The 7,703-nt window shown below is 41.6% G+C and overlaps 1 non-coding gene across 1 annotated transcript; it reads left to right on the top strand.

The window, feature by feature from the left end:
• Positions 1-5,131: 5,131 nt before the first annotated feature.
• On the top strand, positions 5,132-5,238 carry LOC119877297. The gene has a single exon (XR_005374353.1). It is a non-coding gene; the product is annotated as a U6 spliceosomal RNA (small nuclear RNA).
• Positions 5,239-7,703: the final 2,465 nt, after the last annotated feature.

The following is a 7,703-nucleotide window of genomic DNA, read 5'->3' as shown; positions in this document are numbered from 1 at the left end:
AAAATTAAACCAAAAGCAAGCAGGGAGAAGAAAATAATAAAGAGCAAAAATCAATGGCATGAAAAACACAAAACCTACTACTAAGAGAAAAATCAACGAAATCGATAAATCTCTAGTCAGATTGATCAGGAAAAAAAGACACAAATGACCAACACTTGGAATGAAGAAGAAACATTATAAATCCTAAAATATCAAAAGATGATTCCTGCCCCTGAAGAGTTTATAATCTAGTTGATAGGGCAGGCTCTACGCACAGAGAAAAATGAACAATCTTATACTTGAATCAACAACAACAATAACTTTAATGAGAATCCATCACCTATTATATGCCAGAAAAGGTTCTAAGTACTTTTTATATATTAAATATTTTAATCATCACAACCATAATAGGTAGATACCATTATTTACTCCAGTCTACAGAAATGTACCTTAGGCACTCGCCCAATGTAGATACGGTAATGGTAGATACAATTTAGTAACTGAGACTCAGGAGGAGAAATCAGGACAAGGAGGAGAAAAGAGGATTGCACTGGCCTTGGGAATTTGTCATGGAAGACATAAGGCCTAAGCTATCTCTTGGAAGGTCTCTCCTGACGTCTACCAAGATTTACACTAGGTGTCGCAATCTGATATTAGATCTACTAGAGATCTAGTACTTCAACACAGTAGCTTACACCCACGTTTCAGCTGCTTCAACAAGCATTTATCGAATACTTACTGTGTTTTCGGCTCTGGGATCATAGACCCAGGCAGAAGATCTACTGAATATGTATATACAACATGCACCCTACTGGTAGATGTCACGGAGCCACAGTCCTCGCTCTCAAAAAGCTCAGAGTCTAGTTAGTTGTGTGTGTGTGTGTGTGTGTGTGTGTGTGCAAACAAATTAGAAAGCAACTGAGACTAGGTGGTAATTATGAGCGAACCTGAATAATATTATATACGAGTCCAGGAAAACGGAAGATTAGTGTGTTATCCAGAGCTTCATGAAGGAGAGGCATTGGATTTGAATACTGAAAGACTAATCATACATATAAAGAGAGAGAGAGAAGAGGGGCAATACCAGCTGTTGATGAGGAAAATTCAGGTGGGAATCAACAGCCTGCTTAGCTAAATGTAGGTGATGCCAGAAGATGGCTAAAGATAAAGCTGAACATGCAAAGCAGGTGGAGCAATAAAAGTTGGGGCATAAAAATTAGGTTGAATCCCAGATTTTTGTTGAAAATGTAGGCTTGATAAATTTCTCCCCTAAATTCTAACTAAATTATTCTGTTTTATTCAGGCAAGAGAAAGGGCATAAACACAAGAGGGAGTGCAGAGATCTCCCAAAGCAATAGAGAAAAATGTTTCAGTGATCATTTGCTATGCATGTCATTTCCCTGGGAACTCAGAAATATCAATAAAAATTAAAATAGAGAAGAAATATACCTAATCCAAGATTTTATTGATTTTTAAAAGACAAAAGCTTCTTTAAGCAATTAACATGCATCACTGATGCCACCAAACATCATCAAACCATGTAAGAGGAAGCTTAGAGTAATACAATCACTGATACTCCTGTGGGCTGGTAAAGTGGCTGCTGTGCTCAAATGACAGGGCACTGGGTCTTCAGGGTGTCCAAGGGATATTCCCACCGCAATCCATCAGCAGACTGGCAAGTGTTCTTAGTGACAGGAACACACAGCCCAGGAATACAGTCCTACCCTCGCTTGTGGCTCACAGCACCTCAGCGCAGGGCTGCTCTCCTGGCTCCCTCTAATGGCCCCAAATACCAATTAAGCAGCTTCATCATCTCTGTATCTATATTGGAACATAGGTATCAAGTTTGAATGCCTGATGAGACTAATTAAGTGCTTTGCAGGAGTGTGAGGTAATCAGTCCTGGAAGGGAAGGGGGAGAAAGGCAATGCCCAGAAGTGGATCTGACATGGTTCCTGTCCCTGTTGAAGTTTCATAAGATCACAGCCGAAAGAACATTCTACCATAAATTGAAAGGCTCTGCATTAACAGCAGGAAACAAAAACCCATTTCACAACTCATCCCCTACTAATGCAGCACACCCACCGCAAATCCTCAAGTCGTCGCGTTGTCCTATATCGCCACCTAACGTCCACAGGCAAGTGCATGCTAACACTAGCTGAGCCCAAAAAGTGACATTTTTTCTGCAAAGCCCTTCCAAGGGCTTCCAGGTAGACCTAGCTGTTCACGTCAGGATTCCTAGTGTGATTCCTCATTCTACTCCAGGGCATACCGGTGAAAATGTAATAATGAATTTATTTTATGAGAGTTAAAATCCCATTCTGTGGATTGCCCTCAAGTGCTTTGAAACTGCAAACTCTGTAAACTGCTCCCCGGGATGACTTTTTCCTTTTCTCTCTCTCTTTCTTTTTTAGAGGAGGGGGGCAGGCAGAGGGAGAGGAAAAATCCCAAGCAGTCTCCCTGTCCAGTGCGGAGCCCCACGCCGCGCTTGACCTGAGATCATGACCTGAGCCAAAAATCCAGAGTCAGGTGCTTAACCAACTGAGCCACCCAGACACCCCAGGATGACTCTTGACCCTCAGCATACATCTGACTCCCCACTTTTCCTTCTCACGATCTTCTATTATTGGAGTATGGATCCCGTCTACAGAGTGCATACACTTTGAAAGCATTCTTTGCCGCATGAGATATAACTGGGAAGAGAGGGCTGTATCAGAAATGCACCCAAATTGTTCATAACACCAGCATTTGATTGGCTTTACAATTGGTTCATTTTGTAGATTCACCCTTTCCCTCCTTCTACTCCTGCAACCACACAGTGGGAAAGAGAAAGAGATTTTTTTTAAGATTTTATTTATTTATTTATGAGAGACACAGAGAGAGAGAGAGAGAGGCAGAGACACAGGCAGAGGGAGAAGCAGGATCCACGCAGGGAGCCCAACGTGGGCCTTGATCCCCGGTCTCCAGGGTCACGCCCCGGGCCAAAGGCAGGTGCTAAACCGCTGACCCACCCAGGGATCCCCGAGAAAGAGATGTTAATGAATAATCAAAACTCAACAGAATATGACAAAAATAATTCCAAGGATTAATTACTTCAGAGACCCCATCTCCTTCCAAGCAATCTTTAGAGTATAAGCCCAAGCAAGCCATTTCTAGACAGGAAGTGTGACAAAATTCCAAAGATACAAGCTATTAGATGGCAATAAATTCTCTCAAAGCATTACTGTCTGAGTCAGGCCTCTTCTGTACCAGGCAAAATAGAAGATGTGAGCAATTAGATGAGTGTAGACATATGAAAACGGGACAGCTTTCTCAGTTTGCTTTGGAGTTAGATGTGCCGGATTGCCATGTAAAATTTAGGGCATACTTACACTAAAAAAATTACTCATTGTTTATCTGAAACTCAAATTCACCTGAGTGTCGTGTATTTTATCAGGCAACTCTACTTGAAATGGAATAAAAGACCTTGTTGGAGAAAATGACTAGGCTCCTAGCAGAAATGGAGTCACTTTTATGAAAATGGTGTCTTGGTGGGGTCCAGAGACCAGTATCAAAACAAGGGCCCGACATTGTAAGCATTCAAATAATACTCTGCATTTATTTAAAACTTCAATATTTCATATTTGTTATCTGGATTCTCCTAATGACAACCGTTATGTGGATATTTTTATGCCTGTCTCAAGGCTCACAGATATTAAGGATTTGTCATGGTGATCCACATGAAACTGTAGGAAAAAGAACTTGAATCCAAATCTCCCAGTATGGTACAACGTCCACAGATAAAATGTTCGTGTGGACCCCACAAGGACTTTTAATTGACATAAGGCCAGGAAAATGACGATATTCTGAGTCACTGAGCCGTCTTACATACTTTCAGACAATAGAGTCCAGTTTGATTTTTTAAAGCACAGAACATTCCCTATATTTCCCCAAGTACAGTGAGACATCATTCTTCTAAGGTAGGTTTATTCACACGCACCCAACTACTACCCTTTGTAAGCCATTTCGATGTCCTCGAGACTTTTGATAAAATCCAAATTTGTTTAATTCAGAGTTCACTTTCCCTAGATCTTTATATTTGAAATTTAGAAAATGTTCTTGTAATCCCTTTTGCTGTTATGGCTCAGGTTTGTGTTTAAATTGTGGAGTAGTGACACCTGGTGTTCAAAGTATGTATTACATGTTTCCCTGACAGTTTCGCTTTCATTTACTGATTTTTAAAGCTTCTTTTTTTTTTTTTAGATTTTATTTATTTATTATTGAGAGACAGAGAGAGAGAGGCAGAGACACAGGCAGAGGGAGGAGCAGGCTCCATGCAGGGAGCCCGACGTGGGACTCGATCCGGGGATCCCAGGATCAGGCCCTGGGCTGAAGGCAGGCGCTAAACTGCTGAGCCACCCGGGCTGCCCTATCTTTTATTCATAAAAAAATTAAAAAATATTTATTTTTTTGTGGTGGTGTGCTGCATTAGTAAGGGATGGGTTGTGAAATGAGTTTTTGTCTCCAGCTGCTAATGCAGAGCCTTTCAATTTACGGTAGATAAAGTTATTTTCAATTTAGGTTCCTCAAATTCTAGTTCTTATAAAAATTTCCTGAAGAATTTCTGAAAATGCAGCCTCCTAAACCCTTCATAGATTCTGATTATCTACAACTGGAGTAATGTACATGATGCAAGCCCCACTGCTACCATCCCTTTCTTCCTCCCGGTCAATCTCACGTAAGAGAACATTATTGTATCGCCCCAACAAGCACTGTGCAAATATATGGAAACCAGAGCTACAAGTATGAAGTTCAGAGGAGTTCAATGATGACAATAATGCTGATAATGAAAATAAAGATGATCTCAGATGACATTTATTACACACTAAGTACTGTGTACCATGCTAAATCCTTTACATGGATTATCTCATATAATCTTCTAAATATATCTATAAAGTAGATAATATCTGGGGCACCTGGGAGGCTCCATCAATTAAGTGTCTGACTCTTGATCTCAGCTCAGGGTCCTGAGATCAAGCCCCACATCGGGTTCCACACTCAGCACAGTCTGCTTGTCCCTCTCCCTCTGCTCCTCCCCCAGCTCGTATGCACTCCCTAGCTCGCTCTCTCCCTCTCTAAAAAATAAATAAAATCTTTGTTAAAAAAGTAGATAAGTGCTCGCTTCGGCAGCACATATGCTAAAATTGGAACGATACAGAGAAGATTAGCATGGCCCCTGCGCAAGGATGACACGCAAATTCGTGAAGCGTTCCATATTTTTATCAAGATACTTTCATATACAGGATAGCCTAATTTTGTCTAAATATGCTTAATATGCCCCAGATTGCAAATGCATCAGTCAGTAACGTCACTGTCTGTATGTGGAAGACATGTTCCCATGGATCATATGTGAAGATGTCAATAAGCTTGCATTAAGCCACCTGCTTTGTAAGTGGATTGATTAATAAATAACTTATATTTCAAAAAAAAAAAAGTAGATAAAATCATGGTCTCCATTGTAATGAGAAGGAGGCAGAGAGATGAGCAGATAGGTAATTGTTATTTCTAATATCACAAGTAAAGTCCACTGATTGTATGAATCACGTTCAAACTGAAAATAAGGGCAGCCCCGGTGGCGCCGCGGTTTAGTGCTGCCTGCAGCCCAGGGTGTGATCCTGGAGACCCAGGATCGAGTCCCAAGTCGGGCTCCCTGCATGGAGCCTGCTTCTCCCTCTGACTGTGTCTCTGCCTCTCTCTCTCTCTCTGTCTCTCATAAATAAATAAAATCTTTAAAAAAAAACTGAAAATCAAAATATTAAATAGAAGGCTTCTCTTCCATTACACCCTAGAGACACCCAACATTCACCCTCTACAATATTCATGTGTTGCCACATGGCAATAGATGGCTAGAACACATACGGTGTTTCCAGGAAAAGTTTGAGTTTTCTAGAAATGGCTATATATATATATATATAATGGCTATATATATATATATATATATATATGCCTATCTTAATGTATCAAATACTAAAAAGATATTGCATCACTGTCATAAGGAACTTAAAAGTTGTGATAATAGTCAAGTTCTGTGACTGAGTCCAATAATAAAAACCAAGTGTTCACAGATTTTTACTTTCATCCACACCCTTCTTACGTTTCTATTATCATTTTGCATGTTGTTTTCTTGCAACCAGGTAATAGTTCCACGCAGAGTTTATTAAAATAATAAAATATTGTCTTCAAACTTCTACTGTGCTTTAGATATGCTTGGTTGAGCAGAAAATAGTCCATCTTGTCTTTTGGTTTTATAATCCTACTACCTTTACAGAAAGGATTAGCTACGATGCAACAGTCTTTCCAAACTGAGCACTTAGCCATTACTAGATGTTCCTTCGTTCCTTCGGTTGCATTAGTATGCGTCTTTTTGTTACTCAGAATCAGCGTGTTCTAGAATCAAAAGGAAGGCATATGTTTACCAAAAAACATCAATGCACGCAGCTGAATGCGTGAGATGAGAAAGAAAACCCCCAAGGATGTGATATACTGGCTGGCCTCTGAATAGTCTCGTAATCTGGTGAACGGATCCATTTCTACAGTTTTGCCAAGGTCCTGGCTTATCTGAAGCAGCAGCACAATCTGAGAGAGAGTGAAAGGGAGAAGCAGGCAGGAGTGAACCGAAGTAAGCGGAGAGACAGCTACTCACCCCTTCGTCTTCCGCGCTGTATTGTTGTGGAAGGCATAGGGGTTTCGGAGCCAGACAAATCCCGGGTTTGATCCCATAGTCACCACTGCAGGTAGTTGTATGGCAGCAGGCAGTTTGGGCCCAAGGGTCAGTGTCTCCCCTCACGCAGTACAGACCCTACTCCTCTCCCAGCCCAGGTGTTGGGTAGCTAGATGCCAGGAGCTACGCAGCCTGGAAAGCAGCAGCGGCTACCGGCAGCTGGTTATTAACGATCCACACTTCGGCATCTACTCAGCAAACATGTACTGGTCCCCCCACCCCCACCGCCCCCCGGCTCTGTGGCAGGAATATAGTAAAGTGCTGGGGATGCAGTGAACAAGCAGATGAAGCCTCTGTCCTCGGGAAGTTTGTTTCACCCTCGGAGTATCTACTTATCAAAATTCCACCCCCCGTACCCTGCTCCACTGAAATTCCTCTGGCAGTCACGGCCACTGGATTTATCAAATAAAATGAACCTCGCTAAGATCTTTCTGTAGCACCTAATAATATGAGCAACGGCCATCATTCCTGACATCTAACACTCCTGATTTCCTTCTCCTTTCTGAAACCTGCCAGTCTTGTTGCTAGGTTTTCTTCTGTTACCCCTCTAATTAGTGTTTCCTGGTATCCTGACTTTGCCCTTTTACTTTTACACTCTACACTAGTATGTCCTGGACTAACGGAGCCACGAACTCCTTTAACAATCTGAAGCTATGCACCCTCTCCCTATGGGGGAAAAATAATGAATCTACTTACAAATATACAAAAATCTGCATAAGAGTTTCACTGATCTTTCTCCCTTCCCATAAAGCCCATCATTGAACTTTAGGTTAAGGGGTTCCCATGGTGTTCATTACTACCCATATGCCAATGACTCTCAAATCTCGGTCTCCTGTACAAACCACTTTCTTGAGCAATAGGCCTACTTTCAGATGACTTATTGGCAAGTCCACCTGAACTCCACATAGGCGTCTTCAAGCCAAGGATGGCCATCTTTCTCCAAACACCTGTTCTGCTTCTGGAGA

The sequence above is a fragment of the Canis lupus genome, chromosome 19, assembly GCF_011100685.1.
Source record: "Canis lupus familiaris isolate Mischka breed German Shepherd chromosome 19, alternate assembly UU_Cfam_GSD_1.0, whole genome shotgun sequence".
Lineage (NCBI taxonomy): Eukaryota > Metazoa > Chordata > Mammalia > Carnivora > Canidae > Canis > Canis lupus.
This window is presented reverse-complemented; position numbering and strand designations above follow the sequence as displayed.